Source organism: Amblyomma mixtum, chromosome 10 (assembly GCF_055824585.1).
Source record: "Amblyomma mixtum isolate Tamu chromosome 10, ASM5582458v1, whole genome shotgun sequence".
Classification (NCBI taxonomy): Eukaryota; Metazoa; Arthropoda; class Arachnida; order Ixodida; family Ixodidae; genus Amblyomma; species Amblyomma mixtum.
This window is the reverse complement of record NC_143021.1, coordinates 10,454,624-10,471,830: the sequence shown is the minus strand read 5'-3', so window position 1 is coordinate 10,471,830 and position 17,207 is coordinate 10,454,624. Positions and strand designations below refer to the sequence as shown.

Here is a 17,207-nt window from a genome sequence, read left to right as displayed (position 1 = left end):
TATAATGAATGAAAAGCCCCAGTACCCGGATCTCCTCGTGTTCAGGTATCGGTCCGCTAAGTAGGGAAAGGGCAATTTTGGTTGTGCACTTTGAGTTGGGGCGTATGTGCACAAATTCCGATTTGCTCGGGGAGCATTCAAGACCACAGCGACGAGCGTATTCGTCCACAATAGCTGCCGCTTGTTGCAGGTTGGTCTCGATGTCTCCAACCGATTGTTGTGTTGCCCAAGGGTGATGTCCGCATACAGAGCGTGCTAAAGTCACTGGAACTCTGAAAGTACCGCAGCTGTTTTCTCTTCGCCGCCGCGCCGCCTATTGGCCAGTTTTGATCACGTGGTTAGGCGCCTCCATAGATGGTCCACTCGCTCTAGGAGCCGACGGGGCGCAGTGCTTCTCCTCCATGAGTGCTTCCGAGGCGGTTGGACGGCGTGTTTTATGAAGTAGCACGTTCAGTATAGCGTCTGTGTGTGTGTGTCTGTGTGCGTGTGCGCGCGTGCCTGTGCCTCTATCTGATCGTATGTCTGTGTGCGTGTCTCTGTGTGCGCGCATGTGTGCTGCGCGCCCGCGCGTGTCTGTGTGCGTACGTGTGTCTGTGCATGCGTGTCTGTCAGTGCGTGCGTATCTGTGTGCGCGCGTGTGTCTGTGTATGCGTGTGTCTGCGTGCGTATCTGTGTGCGCGCGTGTCTGTGCACCGCGTGTGTCTGTGTATGCGTGTGTCTGCGTGCGTATCTGTGTGCGCGCGTGTGTCTGTGTATGCGTGTGTCTGCGTGCGTATCTGTGTGCGCGCGTGTCTGTGCACCGCGTGTGTCTGTGTATGCGTGTGTCTGCGTGCGTATCTGTGTGCGCGCGTGTGTCTGTGTATGCGTGTGTCTGCGTGCGTATCTGTGTGCGCGCGTGTCTGTGCACCGCGTGTGTCTGTGTATGCGTGTGTCTGCGTGCGTATCTGTGTGCGCGCGTGTCTTTGCGCACCGCGTGTGTCTGTGTATGCGTGTTTGTCAGTACGTGTGTATGCGTGCGTATCTGTGTGCGCGCGTGTCTGTGAACCACGTGTGTCTGTGTATTCGTGTCTCTGTCGGTGCGTGTGTCTGCGTGCGTATCTGTGTGCGCGTGTGTCTTTGTGCACCGCGTGTGTCTGTGTGCGTCGTGTGTTTGTGTGAGTGTGAATGCAATAAATGTCTTCGAAGACGTTGCTTTACGAGATTTTTTTCCCTGCTGGGCATCGATATTGGCTAATGAGGATTAAATAAAAAATAATAAATTGCAGAGTTTAACGTCCCGAAAAGACACAATAGCTATGAAGGGTGCCGAAGTGGAGCGCAGTGGGAGAATTTATGCCACGTGGAGTTATTTAACGCGTACTTACATCGCACTGCGCACGGGAGTTTTTGTATTTCGCCTCCATCGAAATACAGCCACAGCGCGTCCGCATGCTATCTGGCTATCTGGCCGCACAGTTAGAGCGTTGGACCCGTCGTCGACCTTGGGGTCGCCCAACTACCTCCCACAAGCCTCCGACCGGCGACTGACCACACGGAGGGAAGAACAGGAGGCACGAAACAGCAAGCGCACAGGGAACGTTTTCTACGCATCAGACTTCCAAGTGAACCGATTTACTAAACGTTTTGCTATATCCCGCTCTTATGTACGCAGCCTGCCGGCTATAAAGTTTTCCGGGCCTCGAAAACATGCATATGCGAGCCTCTCAAAGAAGCAAAATAGGACAAGCCTGCTTCTTACGTTGTTAGCTCACACCCGTGGGCTAACGCAGCTGTCATGCGACGCTTTCAAGGTTTTCGAAACCCTCACCTCATCTAAGGTCTCAATCATGAATACTTTCATTGATTAATTTTCGCGCAAAACCGATGAGCAAGGCGGCCGCAAGGGAGACCTTCTTCGCCTAGCAGACGACGCGCTCGCCGCGCTGGACCACCTCTGGCAACAACACTCCAATGTTGCCCGCGCGCCGCCCGCTGGTTGCGGTACTTTCAGAGTTCCAGTGACTTTAGAGCGTGCTGCACACCGGCGACCTCTGCCAGCTGGGTAGGGAGCTTCAACATGGCCAGATTAAATAGTAATGGCGAGAGGACAGCTCCCTGTGGGGTCCCTCGTGTGCCAAGTTGATATGGGCCATATTCTGTGTCTTGCAGCCGGATATAGGATTGGCGATCTGTAAGGAATTGTTTAATATAATTGAAAGTATTGCGCCCACAGTCTGTTTGCGACAAGTGGGATAGGATGATCTCATGGGTCACATTGTCGAAAGCCCCCCGCAGGTCAAGTACGACGACTACTTTATCATTGCTGGGGTGCTCGACGGGGTCGAGAATCTCCTTGTGAAGTTGCAACAGGACATCTTGTGCGGACCGGTGTGGGCGGAAACCGTACATGGTGTCCGCGAAAATGTTTTGCTGTTCCAGGAAAGCCGACAATCTGTCGCGGACCATAGTCTCCATTAGCTTCCGCACACACGAAGTGAAGGAGATGGGCCGGAGGTTGTCGGTGTTAATGGCTTTACCTGGCTTGGGAATGAAAGTTACTAGTGCCGTTTTCCAATCTATGGGGAGTGGTGTGCTTCCAATCCAGATAGTGTTGAAGGCGGGATCTGGGAGGTTGGCAAGAAGCTTTACCGTCACCTTGTCCTGGCCTGGTGCTGTACCTCTCTTCATTTTAGCCAGGGCCGCTTTTAGGTCATGGAGCTGGAACGGTTGATCCAAATCCGCGTTCTCGGAACCTGCATACGAGTACGCCTGACCACGGGGATCCTGGTGTATACTCAAATATTTGTCGCGGAGCGCATCGGCCAGTTTGGCCGTGTCTCCAGTGAAGTTATGTATAGCCCTTTGAAGCTGTTTTTGTGTCTCAGTACGGGTTTTGTGCCGGATCAATAAGGGCGCGGAAGAGGCGCCACGTACTCCGACTCGACATTTACCGAGCTGCAGTGTTGCATCGGTGCACCCAATTGGAGTCGGCGAGTTGGGCCGCGTATTGTGCCGCCTGTTGGGTGATATCCGCGATGCGAATTTTGAGTTTCCGATTGTGTTTTTGACGACGCCAGCGGCGGACTAGGCTGTGTCGTGCCTCCCAGAGGTGGAGGAGGTGGTTATCCACCGCCGGGCTCGCCTCTGAGAGTTGAACAATTTGCTCGACTGATTTCAAGTGGGATACTAGGTGTTGGGACCACGTTGAGTATCCTTGGTCCATTATCGATTGAGGATTGGTGTAGGTGCTCCTAAATTTGGTCCAGTCGGGTAGTTTTGCATTGGCCTGTGGTCTTGTGAGTGGCTTGGTATGGATTGTAGTGGTAATTATGCAGTGGTCGCTACCGAGGGATTCCTCGGTGTTCCTCCAATCTGCATAGCGAATATTTTTCGTAAAGGTGAGGTCCGGACACGTATCGCGTGTAACGGAGTTACCTATACGAGTGGGTTGCGCGGGATCCGTGTGAAGAGTAAGGCCCAGGGTGGAAACAAGCTCCGCCAACTTGCGTCCGCGTTTCTCTTCACGTGTGTACCCCCATAAGATGCTGGGAGCATTAAAATCCCCAACGATTATGAGGGGATCCCGATTCGCGACCTTCAAAGCTCGGCTGAAGACATCTGCGAATGTAACATTTGGTAGCTTTGGGGGACAGTAAATGTTGAGTATGTGCAATGGGGGGTCCTGTTTGCGTAGCGGAAGGATCGTCACCATTACATAGGAGAAATTAGCGCTAAGATCCAGGTCAACCTGGGAGGCCGCGTAATTTTTATGTACGCAGAGGCAGCTCTGCGCATCCTGCTGGTACACCGTGTAACTGGCAAGGGTGGCGCCACTTCCTGGCTCCTGAAGGGCCACCATAGCAGGTAATTCTGGGAAAGTTGTAAGGAAAAGGTGTAGATCGGCTCGCTTTGTGCGTGCCTTGAATCCGCGACAGTTCCACTGTACAAATTGAATAGGGATCGAATTGCTTCGCGGATGCTTCCTATTTCTAGGGGCGCCCGCCATGATCAAGGGTAGAGTTGTGAGTTTGGAGAGAGGAGGCTTGAGAGCCAGTGGCTCCAAAGAGAGGAGCGTTCTCTATACTGGGGATGGCACAGGGGACCTCTTCTTCTTCTCCGGCGATTCGACGCCTATACGTTTTGAGCTGCCGGCCTGCAAAGGTTTTGAGCGTGCCAGCGCGCTTGGGAGCGCGGGTGAGTTGAGCGAACTGAGCGGTTATGAGGTTTGGGATAGATGCCGCAAGGTGTCTAATTTTGTTGAGTGCCGCCGTAAGTGTGGCATTGATTTGCGTTTACAATGCGGATATTCTGTTGTTAACTTGAGTTTCGAGCGCGCTCACTCTCGCCTCGAGTGCCGTGAGGGCATGCGCAGCCTGTCCTGAAGGGGTTGCGTCGCTTTCCATTGCCTCTGCTGCGGGTGAGGCAGAGGTGTGGTTGGGGGAATTATGGCGGGCCTCCGCTATTGCGAGACGCTTATGAAAATTTGCAACCTGCTCGCGGAGAGCAGATATTTCTTTTTGTTCGGTAGAGATTGTCCGTGGTTGGGATTGGGAAGGGGGAGGGAAGGGAGAAGCTGCCCTGCCCGCGCCGCTCACCTGGGAGTGTTGCTTGACAACGTTTGCCCACGTCTTGGAGCCGCCGTTCTGGGGAGGTCCGAGGGGCTTCGCTGCACCGGCTGAGGCGGCGGTGGCGCAGCTGGAGGCTTTCCCTGGCTCCCGGTAGAGGAATTCACAGGCTGGTCCATGGCTTGGTCGGCAGCCTTGGCCTTCAGCTTGTCCGGGCGACGCTTGCCACGCCTGCGTCGGTTCCGCTTCGATTTACGCCCGCGCTCGGCATGCGGGGGCTGGATAGCGCGATATTTAGCCGTACACGCAGGGCCCCCCGTGGCATGGGCCCCGCCGCACACTGATCACTTTGGGTTGCACTGGTGAGGGGCCCGCACCCCCTCAACGAGTAGAGCCTGCTGTCCGCACAGGCCACACCGGTCCAGCCTCTGGCCGGGGCAGGCGTCCACGCGGTGGCCGACCACACCGCAATGTCGGCAGGCTGGAATGGTTCGCTGGTAAGGCCTAACTTGTACAAGCTCCGAGTCGTAGTGCACGAAACGTGGCTTCTCTGTTCCGGCGAAAGTCAGTCTCGCTTTGTTGGATGTCCCAAATTTACGCACTTCCACGATGGTGCCGTAGCGCCATTGGAGCCTAGTACGGAGCGAGTCCGTAGTTTCAGAGTTACGGACGGTAATGACGCCGTAGCAGACGTCCTTGCCGTCTTGGCGCAGGTGCCCCACAAGGGGGACCCTCCCGTCGGGTCCATTAAGTTCAAATTCGCCGATGATACGGTCGGCTAGCTCAGGTTTCGCAGTCTGAATAATAATGAGGTTTTGGTCTGTTACCGGTATTATGGTAAGGTCTGTTGCGGGTTGCGTGCCCAGGAGAGCCGTGAACGCCCGGCCGTAGCCGGTCTCCTGGAAAGTCTCGTACAACGAGACGCGGGTCCGGGGCTTGATGACGACGACGTAGTCGTCTGGAGCAGGCTTGGGAATAACAGGCGGTTTCCACTTCGTGAGCAGTCGCCGACTGCGGCCCGCCGCACGCGGGGCGGGTGACTGCTGGTTTCCGGCGTGAACGCCGGCCGCGTCTACGGACGCCGGCTTTAAGGCTTGGTCTTGCGCTCGGCGCAGCACTGCGGCGTTCAACGCGGCGCTGCGAAATCTTGCCGAATCTGAGCCTCCGGTTGCCGCTGGGGTAACCGTTGCCGAAACTGGGCCTTCGGTTGCCGCTGGGTTAACCGTTGTCCAGTGCATGTTTTCGGGGTCGTAGCCTCGGCAGGAGATTTGCGCAGCAGCCATACTGGCGTCAGTGGCCAGAGGCCCCGATGTGCCGGGTACCGGTTCGGCCGTTAGGCCTAGCCGCGCCACCGGCCCGATCGGGCCATGTGTTGCCCGAAAAAGGGGTTTAACCGGGCCCACCTTGGAAAAAACTGGTGTCCAGATGTTCCCGACAGCTTTCGGTGCACGTTGGGGATAATCTTGCTAGGGTCAGGCGGAAACTTCCGCTGCTCCGGCTGAAAATCGCCGGAGCCGACGAGCAGCACGTCTGACTCCCCGTGCGAACGCGCGCGTCCCGCCTGGAAGCGGGGTTCTGCGCTAAGGTCAGGTGCTATGCATCTTCGGCTACGCCGAGAGTAGGGGCCTCCCCTAGTGTTAGCCAGTTCCGCCTTTTTGTTGTTGTGTATCTCTTTGCCGTCTCGAGTGTCTAAACTTGTATATGCAATGTAAATAGCTGTATATAAACTTCAAGTATTCGCCTTACCCCTGCATCTCAACTGATCACAAGACCGTCTCTGACGGGGCACCCCTGGTGCGAAGGAACGCTTCAGTCTTAAAGTTAAACCAACCGTCTCTGGCGGAGCACCTCTGGTGCAAGGAAAGAAGATAGAGAACCTGTGAACTTTGCTGGCGCAGTCGACGAGGATCCTGCGGACATCGGAAGACGGCGCAGGAAGATGACTGAAGGCAGGGAGGAAGGCGACGGTTCAGCAGCGTTCGAGAAAGGACCTGCGGAGAGACGGCGGCAAGGACGCAAGGACCACGGCAGTAGTCCAGCGACGCGAGACTGCGTCCGGTCAAGAAACGCAGCGCGTTGAGAACTCGACGGTCACCGGCGGGTCACAGCAAGTGACGACAACATGCACAGGACCAGCGGCGTGCGACAGCTCATCGCAGCGTCCGGTTAAAGTGGCGGTGGACTGCGACGCCAAGGAGCTGGCAATGCGGATCGACGCATCGAAACTGAGTTTCCTTCGTGGCATTGTTAGCGTCCCTGTGCATGTGTTCGAGCCGGTAGGACAGTTGAGGGATACCGACGGCGGTATGGAGAGTTATCCATGGCGGCGCTCATTCGATGTGAGGTACCGAGTGGAATTGGCGAAGGCGCGCTTGGCTTATTTTCAAGCTGTACTTGCAAAGTGAATGGAGGAAAGGCGCCGCTATGCGAGGAAAAACCTCCGGATTTGCAGGCGTTAGAAGCAAGGCGCCAGCAGCTAGAGCTCGAGCTCGCTCAGCTCAAAGAGTCTAGGAGAGCTAGTCAACTAGCCAGGGAGAACTGCTCCGAGTCCCGAGAGGTGAGGCCACCTGTGCCGGAAGACGAAGGATTATGCTTGTCATGCACAGGTCAGGGAAACAGCGGTGAGGACGCTGAAAGCAATCAGCCGGTATGCGGGAACACATCTTTGTTAGGAAAGGCCGCAAAATGTTCAGGAAGTGAAAACAGGATTCCTGAAAGACGCGGAAATATCACAGCGTTTCCGCCACCGCGGGCGACTAGCAAAAAACAGGAGCAGCCCAAATCTCATGATCTAGGGCCAATTACGGCTTTAAAACCGGGCCCCGGAGCTGGAAGCGGGGTTCTGCGCTGAGGTCAGGTGCTATGCATCTTCGGCTACGCCGAGAGTAGGGGCCTCCCCTAGTGTTAGCCAGTTCCGCCTTTTTGTTGTTGTGTATCTCTTTGCCGTCTCGAGTGCCTAAAATTGTATATGCAATGTAAATAGCTGTATATAAACTTCAAGTATTCGCCTTACCCCTGCATCTCAACTGATCACAAGACCGTCTCTGACGGGGCACCCCTGGTGCGAAGGAACGCTTCAGTTTTCAAGTTAAACCAACCGTCTCTGGCGGAGCACCTCTGGTGCAAGGAAAGAAGATAGAGAACCTGTGAACTTTACTTCCACAAAAGAGAAAGATGTCTGCAAGTTGTTGACGGACAATAGTAAGAGCAAAATCCTGCTTAGGCTCCTGCATGGAAACGGCACACGACTTTCTGTAGTATACAGCTAGCCTAAATTGTGCCATATGGCAAGTGTTCGAATTAAAAAAATAATAATAAAGCATAGGAGGAGGAGGCGGTAGAAGAGGAAAGGCAGGGAGGTTAACCGGAATAATCGATTTTCTACCCTACTTGGGGGGAAGGGGGTGAGGGGATACAAAAAATGGAAGAGAAAGGGGAGTAACAGAAAATTGAAGTCACTCTAAAAAGTCAGTGTTCGTTGAAGTCACAGCCTACCGTGCGGCCAGAAGCTTATTGTTAGGTGCTTATTGGCTTATTGGGGTTTAACGTCCGAAAGCGACTCGGGCTACGGGAACGCTAAAGCATAGCTGTGTATAAACGTCCCAGCAAACCAAAAACCTCTCAGAGACGTCTAGCTAGACGTCTCTGAGAGGTTTTTGGTTTGTTGGGGTGACTGCCTGGTCAGCAAAACCCACGAAACACAAAAAGCGCTAATAGACGTCTAAAAAAAGTCTCGGAAAAAAAAGCTTGACATCTAGAAGAAGTTTCATCTAAGCAGTGTTTTAGACTTAGACGTTTACTAGCCCTCTATTAGCTCTGCTAACGCTTGTATACGGCTAGAAAACTTCTGAGGTAGAACTTTTCTAGAATTTTTTTAGACGTTCCTTTTTTTTCCGAAATGGGTGCCTGTGATATCTTACGCATTTCAAGACTGATTTTTAGTGCTGCCTTGAAACCCTCTAAATCTTTAAAAATGTTAGTTCATTTTTCTGGTATACGCTCAAAAATGAACTCAAAGCTGATTTTCAATGACCCGAACAATAAGCCCACATTACAAGGGATGTATGGCTGTAGTAATGAGCCATAAATGCATGTGCTAGCACACTTTTCAGTCACTGCGTTACTCTTTATTGAATCCAGTGCATACAACCACACAATAAAAGAAACGGACCAGGAAATTAATGTTAGAAGCCATGGAGGAGGTAGCTTCACTGGTTTGGCTGACATTACAACAGTAAGCACTTGGATGGCGGGAAAGTGTCGAGCAGCAACCAATTGTTAAATCAAAAATTCATTTGGCCCCAGGCCTTGTTCACAACGGATGCGTTGATGATCAAGTTGCTGTGATGTGGATGGCAATGAAGAGCTGGCTAGGTGTTCCAAACATCACTTTTCTTGCTAGGAGGATGCCAACTAGACGGTAACAAGGGGAAGTCAAATCCAGCTCTGTTCAGCAGCCTGCAGAAGTGCAAAATATTAAGAGTAACCAAAAGCAGTCAGTCAGGTGCATGTAGAATGGCCAATGAGGAGTCGGAAGCAAATAAGACCAGAAAATGGCAAGGAGTTGGTTGGTTGGTTTCTGGGGTTTAACGTCCCAAAGCGACTAAGGCTATGAGAGACGCCGTAGTGGAGGGCTCCGGAAATTTGGACCACCTGGGGTTCTTTAACGTGCACTGACATCGCACAGTACACGGGCCTCTAGAATTTCTCCTCCAAAGAAATTCTAGCCGCCGCGGCCGGGATCGAACCCGCGTCTTTCGGGACAGCAGCCGAGCACCGTAACCGCTGAGCCACCGCGGCGGCCAAATGGCAAGGAGTGACAGCGCAGGCAATAAAATAAGCTAACCAAATACATATATGCATATGATGTCATTGCAAGCGGCATTGCAAGCGGCACCATAAACTCAAGAAGTCAATCACTGTGGAGGCCTTTAACAGAAGCAAAATTCAAACAGCGTGCATGGACACAAAGCCACGCAGTCAATAGCAAGTGCACTGCCTTACTGTGATGCACACTGTACTCATAGAACCTCCTAAGCTGCATCTTGCAAACAGGCTTTCTCTTACCTGCAAGATGTGGCTGAATCAAAAGTGGTTGATGTTTGACATCGTGCACCGTCGCATGAAAACATAGCAGAGATGCTGCTGTCCTGGTAATGCCTGCATCACTTCTGTATACACCAGAGATGCGTTAAATCTTGGACCTTAACTTGACAGCCACACAGGGCACATCTGAAAGATAAGACAAATAAAAGTGCATGTGTATAAGGTTCCTAACACTGCATTGCCAAAGAAGCCCTTTCTAATCTGTACGATGAAGCTCAAACAGTGGGCAAGAGATTACTTACACCACTGCACAAGAAGCATTAGTCCAGGTTCGCACCTCAGAACTGAAACAATCTCCAGGCCAAGTCGTCTGAACAACCATGGTACAAGGTGCTGCTATTAATTTGCGTGAAACTAGACCAGGTCCTTGCTCCTCCGGCCAACAGTTGGAGTTCTAAAGGACAAACAAATAATCGGGCTTGTGGAATGAACATTAGCAAAGAGCCTAGACCTATACAAGAAATCATGAAGTGAAAGAAAAGGTGTCAGCTGCAAAGTGTGCTTACCAAAACTTGAGAAGTTGAGCAGGCAAGCAGGTCCTCTGAAAACCACTGTTGAACAGCCTGTACCCAAAACGAAATGTACACAGTGAAGTAGGGACAACGCCAGCTGTGCACGGTGCAATGGTTTTCCAAAAAATAAAAGCTGCCATGCCTGCAAAGAGCCGTAGTACTTCACTGCACTGTCAAACAGCCTGCACACATACAGAGCAGCGCCACTGAGTAAACTACCTTTGTGCCGGGGCTCTCAATCGCAATGAAATAAAAGCTTGACGCAGTTAAGATAACCAACGCCTTTTTAACGCGAGTTTCACTGACGGCAATCACAGCAAGGAGAATTGGAGCACACAGGTGGCCAAATGAGAGTCCTTGGCAAGAATAAAACCGTGTAGGAAAAAATTCGCACCTTATCAACGTACGCTTAAACAAAGCTGGTTGGTTTGAAGCTTTGTCACGTTCACCTTGTCATCGCCTTGGTAAAGAAAGCAACTCGCATGCGAGAGCAGCATAGCTGTATCCACTTAACAAAAGCTCAAAAACATGCAAATGCCCTGTTTTAATATATTCAACGCTGCACTTTGGTATGTAAAACACTGGCTGATACTGTTTTCTGCTTTGTAAACCAAAGGTTCAATCAGGCGCGTTAGTGGCTTAGCCGGCAAAGCCGACGCTTTCACCACAGAAGAGAAATGGAAGGTTACTTACCTTTGAGGAAAACCAGGCTCACATCTCAGTGCAACACTGGTAGTAAACGATACCGCAGAAAAAGGGGAAAATGCAAACTGCAGCGGCGTGCCAACCAGCGCGGAAAAAAAGCGCGCAGCGAAACGTACTACAACGTGCGCAGCATCCGCTTCGCGCGCGTAGCCATCGCTAGCCTCTGCAACGCCAAATGACCAAATGAAGTACTAAATTTCAAAACGTAAAAATAAACAAATCATCAAAGAACCAAAAAACAAATTGAATCTAATACTTTCATGTAAAACCAAGCACTTGCAGCTTCCATTTTTTTCTGCTTTAAACGGTTAAAACCACTTTGGCAAACTATCCTGCATCGCCACCGTGCGGAGCGACACTAAGCAGCAAGCTGCGGCGTGACTCAAGAAAGATAGCCTCCTTCCTCCATGGCCTCCAAGATACGCCGCCACTACAATATTCTAGTTCACTGTACCGCCACGAAAAGATAGCGCGCGGGTGATGTGCGCGATAAACCGCGCGAGCGAGCTCGGCGAAGGCGGCGGGAAGGCGGCGAAGGCAGCGTGCGCTGCGCCTGTCAATCCGCATGCTGCCGCCAGCTAGCCGAGGCGTAACAGAGGCGTTCGCAACATGCAGCAAATTTTTTCACTCGCGTAACTACCGTCGGCTTTCAGGGCCATTATATGTTACCTAAATCCAGTCTTACGAGTGGCGGGTCAGCTGCACTCGATGTGGAACGTGATTCGGGCTCCGTAGGACAAAACGCGCTTTCAGTGTTCGAATACAAAGAGCGGTCTTTGCACCGGCGCGCCTGCTCTTCGAAACGTCAAGCAGGAGAGCCATCTAATTTATGTGCCGTGATTTAAAGCATGTTTAATACACGGTGGCAACTCTCTGTTGATTGCTGGCGCATCTGCTTGACGTGGTCTCAAGTTCCACGTGTTAGAATCAAGTCTAGAAAACACCTGACTAGAGATGTTTCACAGAAGTTTCACAGCAAACGTCTGACTGCAGATGTTTAAGAGACGTCGGAGAGGAAACTTCTTCTTGTCGACATCTATGAGACGTTTGAACACAGCGCAAGACGTTTGTAGTCATTTGAAGCTGTTCCGAGACGTTCGTAAGACGTTCTGTGTTTCTTGGGAAGTCAGAATGATCGTTGTAAATAAGACATTTCGTGCTTGTCCTATGCTAGAGACATTTCGTGCTTGTCCTAGCAAAAAAAAAATGCCCTGCTTTCTTTGTGAACGCAATCGCAATTGCGACAGACTTCCAACAATTTGGTCACACTGCCGCACCGTCGCCGCGATCGTTGCGAACCAGTTGCGAACGGCCCAGCCCTCGTCCAATAGGATTTCAAGAAAGGCTGGCTGCTCGTAGTTGCGTATCTGTTAATGATCGCAAAAATATATTAACTCTATGCAAAAGACCCTAAAATGTTTTATTGAACATAAAAATGGAGGAAAGCTCAATAGAATTAGTCACGATTATAAAATAAACGCATAACAAGGTGTTAACATTTATATTTGCCAAAGCCTTTCTTGCCTACGATAAGCCGCTCGCGCCGCACCGACTGAAATCGTTCGTACTATGTGAAATGGCTGATGGCGTCGCAACGACAATGCGACTGGGCCGTATTTTATCGTACGTGTTGCACCATGTGAAACAGCGCTTATGCACGACTGAGCGATGCAATTCTTAACAAGTTTCGAGTGCACTGAGGTGAAGTGCAGCAGAGGTTTGGATCGGGTTGTATTGCCAAGGCACATGGTGGTTCTGAAATTTAATGCGTAGGTCGAGAAACTGTAGCACGTTGCCTTCGGGGATCTCCAACGTGAAATTTGAGCCGAATTTTAGTTCCTTAAACACCTTTAGCACGTCTACTAGGAGGCGATTTAATGTGTTCCCAGTAAACACAGTGCAGTTGCCGGCGAACCTGAACACCTCAACAGTATTCCACAGGTGTCATGTTTGATAATTCGGTCAGCCTTACACAAGATGTCGCTTAGAACCGGAGCGACGTAGGAGCCCATGCACAGACCAGTCTTCTGTCGATGCACGCTTCCTTCTCATTCCACACACGTTGAAGAGATGTAAAATGCGAGTAGCTCCAAAAAAAAAAACATCGGATGTGATTCCGCACCTAGTCATGAAGGAAACTGTCATTTTCAGTGCTGTGCACTTGAACTGAGCGCATGACCTCGGGATGCGAAAGCAAAAAAGAATCTTCAGCGTCAGGGCTGAAGGCACTGCAGCAACCTATGGCTGCAAGTGGCCGACCGGGCAAGGTAATAAAAATTGGCGGGGGCTTAGCTTTGGTTAAGCCTGGTAGGTTGCGAAAGCAGGTGTTTTATACTACATATGCAGCGCCTCTAGCGGGAGGAGCGCGGCGCACCGTGCCAAGCGGCCGCCGTTACCCGACGAGCCGAGTTGGTAGCCCGTCTCTCGCTCCTGGCATGACGTCATGCCATAACGTAACTAGCGCCTCTAGCGGGAGGAGCGTGGCGCGCCGTGCCAAGCGGCCTCTGTTACCCGATGAGCCGAGCTGGTAGCCCGTCTCTCGCTCCTGGCATGACGTCATGCCATAACGTCACTAGCGCCTCTAGCGGGAGGAGCGTGGCGCGCCGTGCCAAGCGGCCTCTGTTACCCGATGAGCCGAGTTGGTAGCCCGTCTCTCGCTCCTGGCATGACGTCATGCCATAACGTAACTAGCGCCTCTAGCGGGAGGAGCGTGGCGCGCCGTGCCAAGCGGCCTCTGTTACCCGATGAGCCGAGCTGGTAGCCCGTCTCTCGCTCCTGGCATGACGTCACGCCATAACGTCACTAGCGCCTCTAGCGGGAGGAGCGCGGCGCGCCGTGCCAAGCGGCCGCCGTTACCCGACGAGCCGAGTTGGTAGCCCGTCTCTCACTCCTGGTATGACGTCACGCCGTGACGTCACTAGGCATGGTATGATGTCAGGGGTACCAGTCTCCTCTGTAACCCATAATTTTCAACAATTTCCGTATAATTTTGCAGACGCTTGTCCATGTTCCGGCAGTCGGGCGGCTCCACAGCTACCCGGTGCCACCACCGGATAAAAGTCTAAACAATAGGGAGGCAATCGCATGGCGACGCCTCCAAGCTGGGAACTTCGTAAACCCGGTCTGGGCATATCATGTTGATAGAGATAACAAAGAAAACGAAAAGTGCAAGCACTGTGTGGCGAGAGGGACCCTCGACCACATAATCTGGGAATGCGCTAGCTCCCCAGGGGCTAACGAAAACATAAATTGTAGAGAAACCCGGGAAGCCCTGCTCCGGAGCGAGGCCTCTGCTTCACAGCAACAAGCCATCCGCCTGGCGGAAGAAGCCGCGAGGAATCAAGACCTTTTCGCCTGCTTCTAATCGCGGAGGTCCCGGCCCCCGTCACCAAGGCCTGCGTGCCGGGGACGGGGAGTAGGGGCTTCCTTATCTGGCGGAAAATAAAGTTGATATCATCATCATCATCATGACGACAGGGGTCACTTTAAAAGTCGAACGTGCCAAGTGGCCGCCGCTACGCGAAAGGCCGTTCTTGGGAAGTAGTATTGCTTTCGCAACAAAACGTTAGAGATCGCTGCGGCGACCGACCCGCATTGGGAGGATGTGAAAGCATTTATGCCTCCTTCACTCTTGTCAGCTCTCTTTGCTTTACTTTAGACTGTTTGCCTCTCCTTTTGCCACTTTTTCTCTTTTGAATGTTTGTCTCTCATTTTGCCTCTTCTGCCCGCAAAAGGGGTTAAGGTCGCTGTACAATCATTTTAGAGGCCCATGCGGATGCGTACTCTCCACTCTGTGCACGGGCCGAACAATTAGGTGGCTGGCCGCTGTTGAGACTGAGGCATCCCACCGTTGTCACCACTGTTGGGACTGGGAGTCCGAGCCATGAAACGGTCGAGGCGACGGTGAGTCAAATGAACTTTATGTACAGTATGTACAAGGGCTTTTACATGATACAAGGGCCAAGAGCACCACGGGCTAGCACAAAGAAGAAGAGCGGCCCCGGCGGCGAGCGTAGCTCCGGCGTGATGGCTCTTCTGCTGCCCGTCTGCTGGTCGGGTTCAGCGCGGTTCCGCTTTTAAACCCGCTGGTAACGGTTACGGCAGCCAGCCGTTCAAATCCTCCAATCAGGTCACGGCACTGGCCACCCTTCAAATTAGACCAATGGTCGAGAGCCGGCGAGCGATGACGCGTCGGAGGAGCCCGCACCGACGGAGAGGAGGGGAGGAGGAAGGGTCCGTGTCGGCGCCGGCCTGGCGGGATGAGTCACGCAGCACGTCGCGACATGTCCGAGAGAGTCTGGGCCTGCTTTGAGCGACGGCGGGCGCGCAGCGCTTGTTTCCAGAGAGCCCAGCCAGCGAAATGTGGGCTCCGGCACTACAGCACCACCGCCGCCAGACAATGCGCCACGAAGACGAGCTACTTCTGCGTGGCTCGGATGCGGGGCGCGCTCGTACGCCAGGCTCCTCCAAGTTCTCGTCCGGCGTTCAGCCGCAGGTAGCTCCTTTCCGTGAACAGGTCCCGCTCGTCAGGACAGGATCACTGCTCCGCAGCTTAGTCGCCCAGGTGACTGGATCAGCTTCGCTCGGTCCTTTGGAAGAGCTTGCTTCTCAGCATCGGTCGTTGATCGTTCTGCATCTTGCCAAGAACCGACCGACAACAGGCAACACCCAACACGAGCAAGTGCCCTCCGCCACCCGTCAATACACCAGACTTAAAGGTCACAAAACTCCGCTGGCTATATTTCTGTCCCCTTTTTGTTCCCTCTTCTACAAGAGACACATGTGGGATACAAGAACTTGAAAGTAATTAACTCAAACAAAGTGTCTGTCGTGTCCGGTCGCTGTGTTGAATGCAGCGAAAGACGCACACGGTACTTTAAGACTTCGTTTATTTAAAGCCGATGAGGGTGCGACCAGCGTCGACCGAGGCAGGAGCCGAACTGGCCGCCCGAAGAAAGGAGGGAGTGGAGAAGCGTCCACGGCAGGGAGTGGCTTCCCAGAACAGGAGGAGGGTGCGGGGGCGCACCGTGGGGGGGCATCCGGCGACAGCGTGCGACGAGGGGCAAGCGGTCGTTAGGAGGAGGATGCGAGTGGTCGTTAGGAGGAGGATTCAGTGGTCGTTAGGAGGAGGATGCGAACTGTCGTTAGGAGGAGGACGCGGGGGCGCACACACACAAAAGCAATAAGGGGACACAACACTTCCTTCCCCCTTAGAAAGTTGCCTGGTATCGTGCAGGGGGTCGGCGCTCACGCGTGGAGGCGCGCTGGCTTTGTGCGCTCGGGGGAGAAACACTTGTAGGCTGGCTGTTGTTCGCTGTGTCTCCTGGGTCTGTCCTGGGCGAAGTCTCTTCTTCCGGGAAGAGGTGCCAGGCTATGTGGGAAAATGGTGCACGTGTTCTCTCCGCTGGCGGACAGCTCTCAGACGGCGTCGTAAATCTACGCAGCTGGTTGAGATGTCGGCGTGCTACTGTGCCATGTATGTTGACGAGCCAAGAGCGCAGGCCTATGCGTCTGACAATTGTAGCTTCCTCCCAGCGTGGCTTTTTCAGAAACTGTCGGGCGAGGACGCGCTGCCCCTCATTAAGCGTGCCGCAGCGCGGAATTGCTTTTTCTTCCCGGAACGTCTCTGCCTTTGGCTCGGGGAGGATGGCTGTGAGCTGGGTTCGCATTTCACGCTCGAACATCATTTTCGAGGGGGTCTCGCCTGTTGTGCTCTGAACCGTCGTGTGCTGCTTGAAGAGAAAGCGCGCAAGGCGGCGCTGCAGCGAGCCTGTCTGATCTCTTTCAAGGGCGCGTTTTAGCTCGGCTACGTAGCGCTCGGCTTGTCCGTTTGTCGCTGGGTGGTAGGGGGCCGATGTAACTGATGAGATCCCGTTGTCGCGATAAAACTTGAGGATCTCCGCAGACACAAACGGTGTTCCGTTGTCCGACACTACCTTGCGCGGCAGGCCGAACGTTGCAAATAGTGATCGGAGGTTGTCAATGACTGCTGCCGAAGTCGTCTGTCCCATTTGCCTTATCTCAAGCCACTTTGTGTAGGCATCTACGACCACAAGGAAAGTGCAGCCCTCAATTGGTCCTGCAAAATCAATGTGCAGTGTGTGCCATGGTGTGTCTGGCTTTTCCCATTCTGGGACAGGAGCTTTCGGCGGGGCGCTCCGGCTGCTCTGGCAAGGCTTGCATTCTCGCACCACTGTTTCGATGTCGTTGTCAATGCCAGGCCACCACATGTAGCTTCTGGCACACTTTTTCATTGCAACGATGCCCCGATGTCCGGCGTGGATGAGAGACATAGCTTGTGCGCGTAGTTCTCTCGGCATCACAACTCGGGACCCAAATA

General features: G+C 53.0%; 1 long non-coding RNA gene across 2 annotated transcripts; it reads right to left on the bottom strand.

Annotated features, from left to right (window-relative positions):
* Nucleotides 1-8,646: 8,646 nt before the first annotated feature.
* Nucleotides 8,647-10,560, bottom strand: LOC149325121 (uncharacterized). Of its 2 annotated transcripts, none has more exons than XR_016285906.1 (4): nucleotides 10,157-10,560; nucleotides 9,893-10,068; nucleotides 9,612-9,776; nucleotides 8,647-9,002 (listed from the first exon to the last, which is right to left on the bottom strand). It is a non-coding gene; the product is annotated as an uncharacterized LOC149325121 (long non-coding RNA). The 2 variants fall into 2 exon arrangements; XR_016285905.1 differs by having other exon boundaries at nucleotides 9,893-10,044.
* Nucleotides 10,561-17,207: the final 6,647 nt, after the last annotated feature.